Here is a 15824-nt window from a genome sequence, read left to right as displayed (position 1 = left end):
ACTCAAACCCTAATCTTTTCCAACCCTTTTGCTATTCTTTGCTCGTCTCTACGGCTTTCAAGGGCATCTTGAGTGGCCTGCCGACCTCAAGACAACCCTAGATCTTCGAGCTCTGACGAGGTCCCTCCCGAGCTTGAGGTTCTAGGATTTCGCGAGTTTCTGCATCCAACAGGTCTGACCGGTTGGAGGAACCGGTCTGACCAGTCCTGTCTGAAGCCCGCTGGTGAAGATCGTTTGCGATTCGCGCGTTCTAGCGCACCGGTGTGTTGACCAGATTAGTGTCAACATACTTTTTGTCGACTCCGCTGGGGACGAAGAAACAATCTACATCGGTTACGATGACCGGTGAATTAGGAGATGATTCCAAGGTAGATCCATTGAATGCTATCAACGTCACATATGAATATCTATCCGAGAAGCAGCGCCAGAAGTTCGAAGCTGACTTGAAGCAGCAGAACGAGGAGCTCAAGACGAGGTTGCTGGCATGCTATGGGAAGACTCGGCAAGGCGTGATCCAAAAGGAGACGTTCGTCATGCCGTCGATCTCAACTACTACACCACCACCGCCGGCTCCTGCGGCAACCAATGTAAGTTCTTCCCATCCAGATCTGTACAGCATGTTATTGACTGAGCTTGGGAAGAAAATCAACGATGCGCAGTTATTCGCGCAAAATACTTTGCTTGATTTATCTGAGCGCATGGATAGGATGGAGAAGGGTAAGTCCGTGGATACTACATATTCTACTAAAGATCTTACCTTTAGTTCGGCAGCTCCTGCATCTACAGTTAATGTGGAATTTGGGATGCCAACGAATTATTTCGCTGGGCAGACACCACCGCCAGGCACCGTTCGGCCAACCACGGCCGAACCGGTCAGACCGGTCGCATCGACCGGTCAGACTGCTGCCTCGGCGGCCGGTGCGGTCAGACCGGTCAGACCGGTGCCATGGTGCTGGCCTCGGCGTCAACTCCTCCACTCGCGCCAATTCCAAGTTCGGCTGCCCCTAGCCGAACAGATGAATTGGAGGGTTTCGTACCGCCGTATACCACCAAATCATACGGTGAACCTCCTTTTCCACCCACTATGCCGCAAGATGTTTGGGATGATTTGACAAAAAATAACCCCCATCATGCTACACAGACGGTGAGTACTACTGAGCCAGCAACTAATCATCTAGCAAGCAACACTCAAACATCTAGTAACGGGAATTATGAAGCCGATCTTGCCAGGATGAGAGGAGATTTAAATATTTTGCTTGGTACTAAACTTAGTGAATTGGGCATAAATCCTGGTAGAAATCGGTTGTATCAAAGGCCGTACCCCCGATGCTTACGATTTGGTTCCTTATCCTACGGGGTGGCGCGTTCTCGATTTTATTAAATTCAGTGGGGACGATAATCGGTCGACTTGAGAGCACATAAGTAAATATGTGGCTCAACTGGGTGAAGCTAGTTCTAGTAACTCTTTGCGAGTTCGTTTATTTTCTTTATCATTAAATGGAACGGCTTTCTCTTGGTTTTCTGCATTACCCCCAAATTCGGTCCGCTCTTGGAACGAATTAGAACAAAAGTTTCATGATCACTTTTATAGTGGGGATAATCATGCGAAATTGACAGATTTAACATCGGTTAAGCAAACTAGAGATGAATCGGTATCCGGTTACTCAAACTAGAGTTAAAAACCGATGCTTTAATTTGTCAATTTCTGATAAAGACTTGGTAGATGTTGCTCTAAATGGGTTGCGCTCATATTTGAAAGAAAGGCTCGAAGGGTTTGATTACTTTAATCTTAATACTTTGCAACTTCGGGCAATGAACTTAGAGTATAAAATTAAAAATTCCAAGGATGCATACAAGTCTCATCAGTCTAATACTCATGTTGTTGAATATGATTCCGATTCTTCGATCGATGAGGATAATGAGGTCTACACCGCTGAATTTGTTTGGCCATCATCGGCCAAACCGGCTTCTTGTGCATCGCTTAAGCCGACTCAAAAGAGTCGGAAGGAAGAGATGAAATTTACATTTGATGTTTCCAAATGTGATCGCATTTTTAATGAACTGTTACATTTGGGGCATATTAAGATTACTCATGTTATACCGCCGCTTGAGGAGTTAAAGCGGCGAGCATATTGTAAATTTCATAATTCTAACGATTGTAATGTATTCCGTCGCCAGGTTCAATCGGCCATGAATGAAGGATGATTGATCTTTCCTGAGATGAAAATTGACAAGACACCATTTCCTGTTCACACCAACACACATACTATTGATCTGAGCAATGCAAAGGTGCTGCTTCGGCCGGAACAAGCCGAAGGTGCAGAAGACAAAAATGTGGTGTTTGGTGAAACAAAGCCGAAGAATGCGAATGATAAGATTCTGGCCAGGGAAGTGGTTCTGGAAAAATCTCCTGATGGAAAGGAGTTAATAAAAATTACTGTCAACGCTAAAGTGCCCGGGGGGCATGAAAGTTCTTCTACTGCTGCAAGTCGGCCTGCTGTCCAGGACCGACCAGTCAGACCGGTTTTGCCGACCGGTCAGACCGGTCAGCCTTAGGGCCGACCAAGAACTTTCAAGCCCAAGCGCCCGGAAGAGGGTACTTGGAAGCAGAATGTGCCAAAGATTCAAGGGAAGATGGTTGCTCAGAAACCAACCTTTGGTCAGCTTCTAAACAAGTACACGAAGGCCGTTCAACAAGATCGGCCATTAAAAAAGAGAGCTTGGTCACCCCCGCGTCGAGGTGGTTCTCCAATAAGGGAAGGACCCAACAAGCGCCGAGGTGATGCTGTCACCGTGTTCCCACCGTAGAGGGCATATGCTACTATGCCATGGATGCCTCCAGCATCAAATGCTACAAATCCGGTGTGGGAGCACGAAGGGGTCTGGATGCAGTATTTCCCCATGCCATATCCCCCACATTATCAAGGGGATGGCTCCAGAACACCGGTGCATGACCGATTGGGCCCGACCGGCCAGACCGGTCCAGCCCGACCGGTCAGACCGGTCTCAGCAAAGACCGGTTCAGTCTCATACTCCGAGGCAAGAATATCGTATTAAGAAGAGGGAGGAGGATGTGCAGCCCATGCAAGTGGATTCTGGGAAGACCACTACCGAGGATGTGGCAAAGGATGTTGGAAAGAAGCCGATGGTGTTTGGAAAATTGGCTCAAACTGATTCCCAGAAGAGTGTGTTGGCCAATGATCACGAGGCCAGTAGTAGCAGCTCGGCGAGCAAGTACCACCAGCCTAGGTGGTGCCCGTCGGGTTTAAGTCACTCACAAAAGAGGAGGTTACAACGCTTGAGGCGACAGGAGCAGAAGGAGCAAGAGGCCGAAAAGCTCAGGGATGAGCACTTCAATAAATATCGGCCAATGGTTCCTCAAGGAAAAGAATGGCGAGCCAAGCCCACTATGCAGAGGACCGGTCGAACTATCTCAGGCGACCGGTCTGACCGGTGCAGAGGACCGGTCTGACCGCCAAGAGCAACCGGTCAGACCGGTTGAGCCTGTTGTTGAGCAGAAGGCCGAAACAGCTACTTCGGCTTCATGCGATGGAGTTCCAGCAGTTTCTACAGATTTGGGTGATGAGGAACTGGTGGACTATGAGGCTTCTCCAGCGCGCAACAACATGGAGATAAATGTTGTGCATTTCTCCGAAGAGTACTACGCCGTTTCGGAGGAGGAGGAAGCAACTATTCTAGATTTCGGGCCACGTGAGGCTGTATTTCGGAAACCTAAGGAACCAGACAGTCATTTGAAGGCCCTTTACATGAGGGGTCATATTAATGGAAGGCCGATTTCCCGTATGCTTGTTGATGGAGGGGCAATTGTAAATTTGATGCCTTATTCATTGTACAAGAAGCTTGGGGGACGGATGAAGAGTTGATCAAGACGAACATGACGGTCAGCGGCGTGGGTGGAGGTGACCCTATTGGTGCTAAAGGGGTGGCTTCCATGGAACTGACCATAGCGAGCAAGACGCTAGCGACAACCTTCTTCGTCTCCGAGATGCATTTAGTTTGATACTTGGACGTGATTGGATTCGTGCCAATCAATGTGTGCCTTCTACCTTGCACCAAATTCTCTTTCAGTGGATTGGCGATGAGATCAAAGTGGTTCATGGTGACACTTCATCCTTCATTGCAATTGCCGATTCCAATACTCTTGGGGTGCATGATGACATCAAGTGTTTATCGGGATTAGATCTGTCTGATTTCGAGTTGATCAGTTGCACCAAAGATGGGTTTGTGCCTGCTACTCTAAAGCCGATGGAGAATCGGCTACATTATTGCAAGTAAAATGAGTGCAGCACACAACTCGGGCGAGACCGATCAGACCGGATGTCCAGACTGGTCAGACCGGATATCAGATCGGCACACAGAGTCGACCGGTCAGACCGGTCAGTCTAACCAGTCAGACCGTTCTGACGCATACTGGTTGATGGAGAGGATTGAGCACTAGCGGTCGCGGATGAACAATATGTGCGAGGCCATTGAAGACACTGAAGACATGGATAAGTTAGGCCAAGGGTTTATGTCGGCTGATCCTTTAGAAAAGGTAGATATTGGAGATGGTAGTGTTCCTAGGCCGACTTTTGTAAATATAAATTTATCGGCTGAATATAAAGCCGACTTAATAAAGTTATTGAAAGAGTATGTGGATTGCTTTGCATGGAGTTGTTCAGAAATGCCTGGTTTGAGTCGTGATTTGGTTGAGCATCGGCTGCCGATTAAGACTGGTTTGAGTTGAAGCCATGAAGCGTGTTGAGGCTCCAACTTGTAAGAAAGATTTGCAGAAATTTTTGGGCAAGGTGAACTACTTGAGAAGATTTATATTTAATTTGTCCGGGAAGATTGATTCTTTTACTCCTATTCTTCGGTTGAAAGATGAAGCCGGATTTACTTGGGGGGCAGAACAGCAAGAATCATTTGAGAAGATTAAGAATTATTTGTCTTCACCGCCGGTGCTTAAGGCGCCCAAGAGAGGGGTTCCTTTTAGGCTTTATGTGGCTACAGAAGATAAAATTATTGGTGCTATTTTGACTCAAGAGACTGAAGGAAAGGAGTACATTATTACTTATTTGATCAGACGGCTTGTTGATGCGGAAACAAGGTATACATTTATTGAAAAATTGTGCTTATCTTTGTACTATGTTTGTACCAAGTTGAGGCATTATTTGTTATCTAGTACATGCATAGTAACTTGTCAAGCTGATGTTATTAAGCATATGTTGCAAAAGCCGATTTTGAGCGGGAGAATCGGCAAGTGGGCTTATGCACTTGTAGAATATGATTTGGCCTATGAATCTTTGAAATCTGTAAAAGGCCAAATTGTAGCGGATTTTATTGTTGAACATCGGATTAATGATGAGCATGATTTGGAAGTCAGCTATATTACTTGCACACCATGGAAATTATATTTTGATGGATCGGTTTTTGATGATGGGAGAGGAGTTGGCATTGGTAATGTTCTTATCTCTCTAAATGATGTTGTTTTTGAGTTATCAAACCAATTGGAAGATTTTTGCATGAACAATCAAGTTGAGTATGAGGCACTTCTATTTGGCTTGGAGTTTTTGCAATCCATGGGCGTGAAGCATGTTGAAGTCTTTGGTGATTCACTTCTGGTGGTGCAGCAAGTAGCCAAGGTATGCCAATGTTACAATGGAGTTTTGAATGCATATCTTGATAAGTGCCTTGATATTATCTGTTGCTTTGATGAATTTGTGATTCGACATATTCCAAGAGAAGATAATGAAAAGGCTAATGCTCTGGCTCAACAAGCATCAGGCTATAATGTGACGAAGAAATATTTCAACATTAGAAAGCTGATGCGAATTAAAGCCGAGTCATTGGTTCTGGACGAACCGGTCCGACCAGTCGCTGAGACCAGTCTGACCGGTCTGACCGGTCTGACCGGTTTGACCGCTGAGGGCGGCATGATCAGCAATTCGGCCGAAAATTCTACTGAAAAGATTGAAGCCGAAGCGCAAGATTGGAGGGTGCCTATCGTATCATATTTAAAGGACCCTGGTCGTGATGTAGAGAGGAATATTCTGCGTTTGGCATTTAAATATATTTTGGTTGACGATGAGCTTTATCGTCGAACCGCCGATGATGTTCTTCTCAAGTATTTGGGTACCGATCAGGCTCGTGTTGCTATGGGAGAAGTGCATGAAGGCATCTGTGGTACACATCAATCGGCTCCTAAAATGAAGTGGTTGCTCCGGAGATCCGGTTTTTAGTGGCCAAGTATGATTTCGGATTGCTTTCGATATTATAAAGGATGTGAGGAATGTCAGCGATTTGGTGATATTCAGTTGGTGCCTGCTGCGTTATTACATCCTATCATTAAGCCTTGGCCATTCCGAGGATGGGGTTTGGATTTCATTGGTCAAATTAATCCTCCTTCTTCGAAGGGGCATCGCTTCGTGTTTGTGGCGACGGATTATTTCACTAAATGGACCGAAGCGGTACCTTTGAAGAATATGACACATAGAGAGGTAGTTGAATTCCTTACGGAGCATATTATTCATAGATTCGGCATTTCTCAAACTTTGACAACGGATCAAGGTTCATCATTTATTTCAAAGGAGGTGCGAGAATTTGCTGAATCTTGCAAAATCAAGATACTCAATTCATCTCTATTTTATGCTCAGGCCAATGGCCAGGCCGAGTCTAGTAACAAAATTTTGATAAGGCTCATCAAGAAAAAGATAGAAGAGAATCCTAGGAGGTGGCATGAGATTTTATCCGAAGCGTTATGGGCTCATCGCATATCCAGACATGGTGCTACTAAAATTACTCCTTTTGAGCTTGTTTATGGTCAAGAGGCCGTTTTACCTGTTGAGGTAAATCTGGATGCTTATAGATTGGCTAAACAAAATGATCTTTCCGCTGTTGATTATCATGACTTAATGATGAATAATATTGATGAAGTGAGCGATAAGCGGTTACAAGCTTTGATGGAAATTGAGAATGACAAGCTTCGGGTGGCTAGTGCTTATAACAAAAAGATAAGGCCTAAATCTTTTCAAGTTGGTGAGCTGGTTTGGAAGACAATTCTGCCTCTTGGGACAAACAGCAATAAGTTTGGCAAGTGATCGCCGGCTTGGGAAGGTCCATACAAGATTGTCAAAGTTATCTTCGAAAATTCTTATGTGGTGGAGACGCTGCAAGGAGAATGTCTACCCAGGGCGCTGAATGGAAGATACTTGAAGAAATACTATCCAAGTGTTTGGCAAGACGCTTGAAGATGTAGATGGCCGGTATTTGGATATCGCCCTTAGCATTATTTTTAGGCCAGTGCTAGAGTTGTAATTCTATATCATTAGAGCATGTTTAGATACTTGCTTTTTGGCCGGCATAGCTCACCAAAATGGCAGGGGGCATGTGTTGGAGGCCAAAATTGGCAATAACCGAGGCCGACCGATCTGACCGGTTGGGCTGACCGGTCAGACCGGTCTGGGCCTGTAATCCGAGTAGGGTTAGGATTTTATGTTAAGAGTCCTATTGTAACCCAATTTTGAAGGGGTATGTCCTTCTCGGCCTATAAATATAAAGGCTGCGGTCGATTGAGGGTTTTCTAACCACAATCGAAACAATACAATCTCTTTTACCCTTTACTCAAACCCTAATCTTTTCCAACCCCTTTGCTGTTCTTTGCTCGTCTCTACAGCGTTCAAGGGCATCTTGAGTGGCCTGCCGACCTCAAGGCAACCCTAGATCTTCGAGGTCCGACGGGGTCCCTCCCGAGCTTGAGGTTCTAGGTTTTCGCGAGTTTCTGCATTCAACCGGTCTGACCGGTTGGAGGAACCGGTCTGTCCGGTCCTGTCTGAAGCCCGCTGGTGAAGATCATTTGCGATCCGCGCGTTCTAGCGCACTGGTGTGTTGACCAGATTAGAGTCGACAGTTGGGTCTCGGTTAAGTTACCCATTCTCCATGACAGAGCTCTAGTGCACCTATCTTCTTGTTTGTAAGTTCAAGTACACCCAGATCATCGTCTCCATCGGACTACCAATGGTGTTTCTTCTATATAAATTAGTTTTTGAGAGAGCCTAAAAAGTTTCCAGCACTTTAGGGATCAATGTTGCAGCATATACCAATAAGTCACCCGAATAAATACCACAATGAAATGATGATTATTTAGAATTTCCATATATACTACAATTACCCACATCAAAGTATCTGCAGTGCTGTGCACCTCTAGGTACCATAATAGTATTATATTTCCAAACATTTTCTCGGTGCAATCTTTAATAGACTGGTGTTTGCACTTGCTTAGTAAATAATACCATTACACTTTTATGTGAAGTTAATGGAGATAAGTGCAGCAGTACAGCCACCAATTACCTCTTATTGAAGAATAACTACCTTGCGCCCTTGGCTATCCCTCTCAATGTCATTTTATATATCACCTTTCCTCTTGATATGAACCTAGCATTCCACCTCCTACATTTTCTACATAGTCTTAGCTATCCTTAGCCAGCATGCACTAATGGATTTGGGAGTGCCCATACAATTGCAATGTGAAATTAACTTTTCGAACCTGAGAACTAAGTTAGGACATGCATGGAAATAGAAGGCATCAGGAACCGTGTCTCCTCGAGTGATCCTAATGGCATAGAATTAGTGGGGATGGATTACTGCAGAATCAACAAGCTGCCAAATATCAGGTTCTGCAGGTGCAGAGAGATCAACTTCACAGTGGTTACTGCCGACATACCGGATGAGATTAGCATGCGTTAGGTTCGAACTCGAACTAGTATGCATCGTTGTGAAGAACATGTCAATCGGCTGCTGTTGCGGTACGTATTGCAGAAACATGTCAATCGGCTGCTGTTGCGGTATGTATTGCAGACAACAATGCTTGCCAGCATTGCTCGGCCACCATAGTCTTCGAAACCACCTTCACCACCCCAATGTCATGGCAAGATTCCAAGATGAGCTCGTGCGGTCATGCCAGTATGGGGAGATATGCAAGAAACCTCTGGGATTCCTTCTCCAAGAAGTGATGCGGTGGAGAAAAAGCAATGCAGCTCTTAAGCTGAAGTATTAGATGGTAGGTACTTTGATCTTAAGCAATGTATCTAGGTTCTCTCTGAAGTTATCGTCTTGGTGTTTCATGTTTGACTCTGCCGAAGGGAGCGTGAGCGAAAAGGAGCTTCACAAGAGGCCCGATCATGCCTCTAATCACCATCTCACAAGAATTCAGAGACTTTTTGCTTCAAAAAAAATTCAGAGTCTTCAAATTCAAATAAGTATAACATTGTGCAAAGAGAGCTCATCTGAACAAATCCGGCGAGCATTTCCAGTCAAATTCACCATACATCACCATTCTTGATCGCACAATAAAAGAAGATATACAACGAAACATTGAAGGCCACAAAGGAATTTTGTTTCGTAATTTTTTAATACAATGTGGATGTTTTTAAAATTTTATCAAATTTAGTGGTACTTTGGCATATTTTAAAAAGGATTCTTGTGGGATGAAGAAGCAGGGGTCACCTCTTTCTACCTATCCTCTGTCTTCCTATCCCACTCTTAATTTTGTGGACCTTTCATGAGATGTTGTGAATTTTGAAAGCCTTCTCTTAAGCTGCGGAGGTATTGAACTGGAATATGGAGAATTGGAGAAACATTGAAAAAATTAATTATAAGGCGCACACGCATATCAAGAATTCAAACTTTGCAACCTTTGACCAATAATTTGACTATTAATTTATTATTTTTATAATTTAAATTTTACATCGTTGAATTGGTAATCAAATATATATATTTTACCATGAGTATAAATTTATCTATACTATAAAGATCAAAAACAATTAAAAATCTTTCTCACCTGAATCGGGCCCACCGTACCCCTCACGCCGGACCCACCTGTCGGGGCCAAGGGAGGTGAGAGGAGGTGGAGACCCATAAAAATCATATATTGGGGAGCGTTTCTGCCAAAAACAAATTATTTTTCTCACCGTTCGTTTCTTACCCTCACGCACGTACCCGCTGGTTGACTCCCGTCAATCGTGCGTCGTCGGTTTCCTCCCTCCCTTCTCTGCCGTACTCTTCCTCCCCTCCCCTCCCTCGCTACCCGTGATCTGGTGATCCGTCCTCCGCACTACCCTCCGCTGCTCCCATCTCCTGCAGCGAAGCAGATACGATGGCGGCCGCATCCTCAATTGGAGGAGGCGCGGCGGCTGCGGGGGATCGACAGCAGCTACCTCGATCCCGACGGCCGACATTTGATACTCGGCCGCCGAGCCGGGGAGCCCCTGCCCCGCGGAATCCCGACAGTTCATACTCGGCCGCGCGTCCGGGGATGGGTGTCAGCGCCCGTTGAGCTGTCTGCGTGGCCAAGCAGCTTCGCCGTGCCCGAACTGGAGCCAGCGCTGCAGTTCAAGATGGATGGGTGGCGCCGCGCGGTGCCGCGGTGGTAGGCATGTGCGTCGGTGGTGGAATGCGCCGAGCGGACGCTCACAGCCTGGATAATTTAGTAGTACCGGTATATAGCTCAACAAGACAACAAGTACATTCATTGGTTGAATAATCTGGTTGCTGATTGGGCGGCAGCATACTTACCGGCTCCAAGTAAATTGGTTGGAACTTGATGATTCTTTCTTTTGGATACTTTCTTGGTCCTATAATTTGACCTTTTTTTTTTGAATTAGAACCGTTGTGACATTCAATCGATGTCTGTTCTTCTTGGTGTTTTTCCTGTTTGGCTCAAGTATGTGTCTAGCATCAACTTCATGATGGATGATCAGACAATGGTCCCTTCAAACGGGGAGCTTGGCAGATTTGCCCTGCTCACCTAATAAGACTGGACTCACTGAAATATATCTCCAGAGTACATGAAGCTAACAAGACTGACACACAATTGATGTATTGATATTTAGGATCATCTTCGTAGATGCAGTGCCAATGTGTATGTTAGGTAGTCCTGCATATCAATTATTTACCATCTATCTATTGAACCAATACCATTTACTTGTATTGTCTCTGCTTTTTCCCTCAGATATCAATTTTTTAAAATACTCTTTTAACATATTCCAGTTCTAGATAAATCACTACTCACTAGGATCAAAGGAAGTTGATGAATGTTACAGTTTTTTGGGGAGTTATTTTGCATATGATGGAACCATTGAGAGCCAAAATATTGGATTTTAGTTCTTATATTATGAAAATATAATGTTGGTCAAGTAATATGGTGATACGACATGATAATAGGATATAACTTTTAAAACAGATTTGGTTCAATTGCCGGCCTTTCAAGAGTATAGATAAGAGATTAAATTGGAATCATAATTATTATCATATCAACAAAATATAAGGTGTTGCACGCTGAGCTCAACCATTGCTATAAGATATTAATTAATAACAAAAAATATCCAGATCCACCAAATAGGATATTAGTTTCCACGGAATACAAAACATGCTATAAGATTTTACTAGATATCTTTGGCACATACTTGCCGCGTCTTTGCTCTACTTAGCTCATTTCAAAAGCAAGCATGGTTGTTTCATCGGCTTGAAGTGAACTTATGCATCGAGTTAAACTTTGATTCAAAATATGATCAGAGAAATTATGCGATATTGTCATTTATGTTGATTGAATAAGTATAGAATTTGTGTTCAATAGTATATTATGTGCGTGTCGCACGTACATTTTACTAGTAACCATAAATGATATAATATATGATAAATAAATAGTCAAAATATTACTTGGAAGACCGTACTATATTATACTATAGCTTATAAAAGTGAAAGGATCGTTCATGTGGCTGTCTTTTTATTGGTTTTACTACTATAAATTATTGAATCCAAAGTTATTACTTTTTTTAAAAAATTACAAAAACTTGAAGAAATTACCCATTCTTTTCATAAACCCTCATGAAGTCCGAAGGTCATGGGATTGTTGCATAATCATACATATAGCAAAATGATGGTGTTTTGGACCCTTTTTATTTTACTTTGGTTTCGATTTCGATTGCATTTGTTTCAAAAAATTAATTTGGACCGGATGGATCTGGATTTTCACATATTTTGATATATCCGCACGATTTTATTTTATATTTAAACCTTAATTCATCCCTACCTGTACGTGCATACCAAGATCATTTTTTTTCAACGAAAATAGCAGGAGCTCTACTTTTCAATTAAGAAAAAAAAAGTCTGCAAACACGCTGATGACTCAACCATGAAAACAAGGTCACAAGCCGGTCATCACACCCCACAAGCACACACAAAGATCACCTTTTAAAATAATCATATCATTTCCCTTGCTCCAGAAAAACATGCATGGTAGATATGAAAAGAAACATAGCTGTATAACGACGTGCATGCATGGTACTAATACACCCAACCCACACACTGTAGTCATCCCATTTATTCAATTACCAAACGTAGCTATATATATAGCACAACACCGCCCTTCTCTATCGACCTCCTGACACGAACATGCATACATCTATAGTTCACACACTGGCACACAACAAAACAGAACATAGCTCAGATCGAGCAATTTAGGGAAGGTGCTGATCGAGTCGTACCGCCATGGGAATGGCTAGCTTCAAGCATCAGCAGCGTGAGGCTCTGGCCTCCTCCAGCAATACCGGTACTGGCATCTGCAGCCACTCCCGGAGCAGCTGAGCAGGTAGCATGTCTCCCTGCTGCAGGTGGCGTCTCCGACCGGCGGCTTCAGGATCAAGCGCTCCATTGCTATCTTCGCCGACCGCGGCGCTCCGCCGATCACCATCTCCCCCGGTCCCTCCGGGTGAGCCTGCAGTGAGCGGGCCGCCATGGCCGTAGGGGGAGCTGCCACCAGCTGCAGAACCACCATTGCCGTCACCAGCGCCACCACGCCGGCTGCCTTCTTCTTCCCACTCTCCATGCCGTGCATGCAACTCTCTCTCTCTCTCTCTCTCTCTCTCTCTCTCTCTCTCTCTCTCTCTCTCTCCACGTTGATCCAAGACAGATTTATAGGCGCGCGGGGAATAATTGTTCAGCTAAGAGACATAGACGTCGATGGTAGAAAGCTCAGGCCCAGCCATCACAGTTGGATCTTATGAGCAAAAACGTGTAACACGGCCACTCACCAAGAGGGACAAGGTAGTGGCAAAAAAATGGATCGTAGAGAGTTCAGTAAATCCATGGAAAAGCGTGTAGCACGACCCCTAACCAAGAGATAAGATGTGGTAAAAACAAAATGCATCGAGGAGAGAGGTCAGTAAATAATCATTGGAACATAAACAGAAGGGAGAAAATATATCATAGTCGTAATTACATGGTTCAAAAACTGTGCATAATTAATTTGTTTGGGATGAACACTCACAGTTATAGAAAACTCGAGAACGAGGATTTGTTGGGCTAATCCCGACCGAATTGAAAGGGAGGGACTGGAGTAGATCTAGGGGTTTAATACTCCAACTGACCTGTAGGAAAAGAATTATTAGTCCCCCTCGATCCCCTCCAATAATGCCCTAGGAGGGGATTAACAAAACAACACCGCTTGTAATGTTTACATGGTTAGGTCACTCTTTTATATATTATGTCAACAGAACGATGGAACATTTTCCAATAGATATTTTTGGACCAAGTTGGCATGTACATGCATGCATCAAATGCAGTGTGGCACTATTACCTTTTTTTTTTTTGGGACCAACAGCGGCAGCTTTGATTTCATATTATTTCACATTTGAGGTTCTTTGAAGACAGAAAATTCTGATCCAGTCATACCTCATCTTCTAGTCATTTTTCTAGTTGGACATTTGGAATTGGAGTTTTGCTGTCTTCTAGCTCATCTTGACTTTTTTTTACCATTTCACCCACTTTGTCAAAGGCAATGTACAAGAATTTTAGCACAGGCACATGTCGTTGGGTCTCGGTTAATTTAATATTACTCACACTACTACAAAAAATGATTTACCGCGACCTTTTCTTAGCACCTCCGAGGTGGGCACAAAAAAATAACCGCCTCGGTTAATGCTGGACATTAACCCAGGCGGGTTTTTTATATTAACTGAGGCGGTTATATAACCGCCTCAAAAAATATATTAACCGAGGGGGGTGTTGTAACTCAACCAGCTCAGTTAATCAGGTCCAGCTCGCTGGCCCAAAAAGCCCAGTTGCAAGCACACACATATATACATAACTTAGGGTTTCTCATCTTTGTTCCTCTCCTCCCTCTCCCTCAGCCCTGTATCAGCCACCTCTCGTTCTCCGATCCCTCTTCTTTTCTTTTCCCTTCTCTCTCCCCAGGCCGGCGGTGGCGCGCCGTCCGGCCTCCCTCGCTGGCGCGCCCCTCCCCGGAGTGTGGCGCCCTCCTCCGCTCCATGCGCGGCTCCCTCCTCTGCTCAGCTCGCGGCGCAGGCCGAGGCGCGACGGGGAGAGTACGGCGGGGCGAGCCCTGCTCCTCCTCGTCGACCTCCGGGATCGGGTTGAAGCCCTCGGCGGGATCTGGCCGGATCTGGCGGCGCCGGGGCCGGATCCGGTGAGGTCGACGCAGTGAGACGCGGCCGGACGCGGCGAGCAGCAGTCGTGGAAGGCAAGGACGTGGCGGTAGAGGTTGTGGAGGGTAGGGCCGCGGCGGGCGCCATTGTGCAGCGGCGGTGGGCAGGTGGACGCGGCGGTAGCAGTTGGGCTCGGCGAGCTTTTCCCTTTTTTAAATTTTTTATTTCATTTACTGAGGCGGGCATGGAAACCGCCGCCTCGGTTAATGTCACGATTGCCCGTGACGTTAGCTCCGAGGCGGTTGCAAAAACAGCCTCGGTTAATGCTTTTTGCTCGCCTCGGTAAAGATTTCTATAGTAGTGTCATGACAGAGCTCTAGTGCAGCTGTCTCGTTTATAAGTTCAAGTACACCCAAGATCATCTCCATCGGACTACCAATGATGCTTCTATATAAATTAGTTTTTGAGAGAGCCTACAAATTTTCTTTAGGGATCAATGCTGCAGCAGATGCCAATAAGTCACCGTAATATGTACTACACTGAAATGATGATTGCGCTGACAATTTCCATATATACTAAAATTACCCGCATCAATAATGTATCTGCAGTGCTGATCACCTCTAGGTACTAGAATAGTATTTTCAAACAATTTCCCGGTGCAATCTTTAATTTTACGCACAGGAGTATACTGGTCATTGTACTTGCTTAGTCAATGATACCATTACACTTTTATGTGAAGTTAATGGAGATAAGTGCAGCAGAGCAGCCACCAACTACATCTTATTGAAGAATGACTCCCTTGGGTCCTTGGATATCCTCTCGATGCCAATTTTATTTATATATCAGCTTTCCTCTTGAAATGAGCAAAGCATTCTACCTCCTACATTTTCTACATAGTCTTGGCTATCCTTAGCCGAAAGTGAACACGGCATGCTTAATGGAATTGGAAGTGCTAGAACAATTGCAATGTGAAACTAACTCTTCAGAGCTGAGAACTAAGTTAGAATATGGAAATAAGAGGCATCAGGAACCGTGTCTCCTCAAGTGGTCCTAATGGCCACTACCATTAGGAGAAGGCACTACTCCAGTGCCCCTCATCACCGCCGGTTCAAAATGGCCATCACCGCCGGTTTTGAGGGGCGTTGGATTTAACTCGACGGTGATAAGGAGGGCCATCACCGCCGGTTCCACAACCGGCGGTGTTGAACCTGTCCCAAAACAAAAAAAAAAGCCCTCCTGGTGCTCGCTGCCCGCCGACGCAGAGAGGAGGTGGCGGTCCCCTGCTGCTCGCCGCTCGCCGCCGCAGAGAGGAGGAGGCGGCCCTCCTGCTACTCGCTGCCCACCACCGCAGAGAGGAGGCGCCGACCCTCCTGCTACTCCCAG

At 45.0% G+C, this 15824-nt stretch overlaps 1 pseudogene; it reads left to right on the top strand.

Annotated features, from left to right (window-relative positions):
• The first annotated feature begins 338 nt into the window (after window positions 1-338).
• Window positions 339-7250, top strand: LOC120645797 (annotated as a pseudogene).
• Window positions 7251-15824: the final 8574 nt, after the last annotated feature.

This window comes from Panicum virgatum, chromosome 8K (genome assembly GCF_016808335.1).
Source record: "Panicum virgatum strain AP13 chromosome 8K, P.virgatum_v5, whole genome shotgun sequence".
Taxonomy (NCBI): Eukaryota; Viridiplantae; Streptophyta; class Magnoliopsida; order Poales; family Poaceae; genus Panicum; species Panicum virgatum.
The sequence above is the reverse complement of the archived record's forward strand: the minus strand, read 5'-3'. Positions and strand labels throughout refer to the sequence as shown.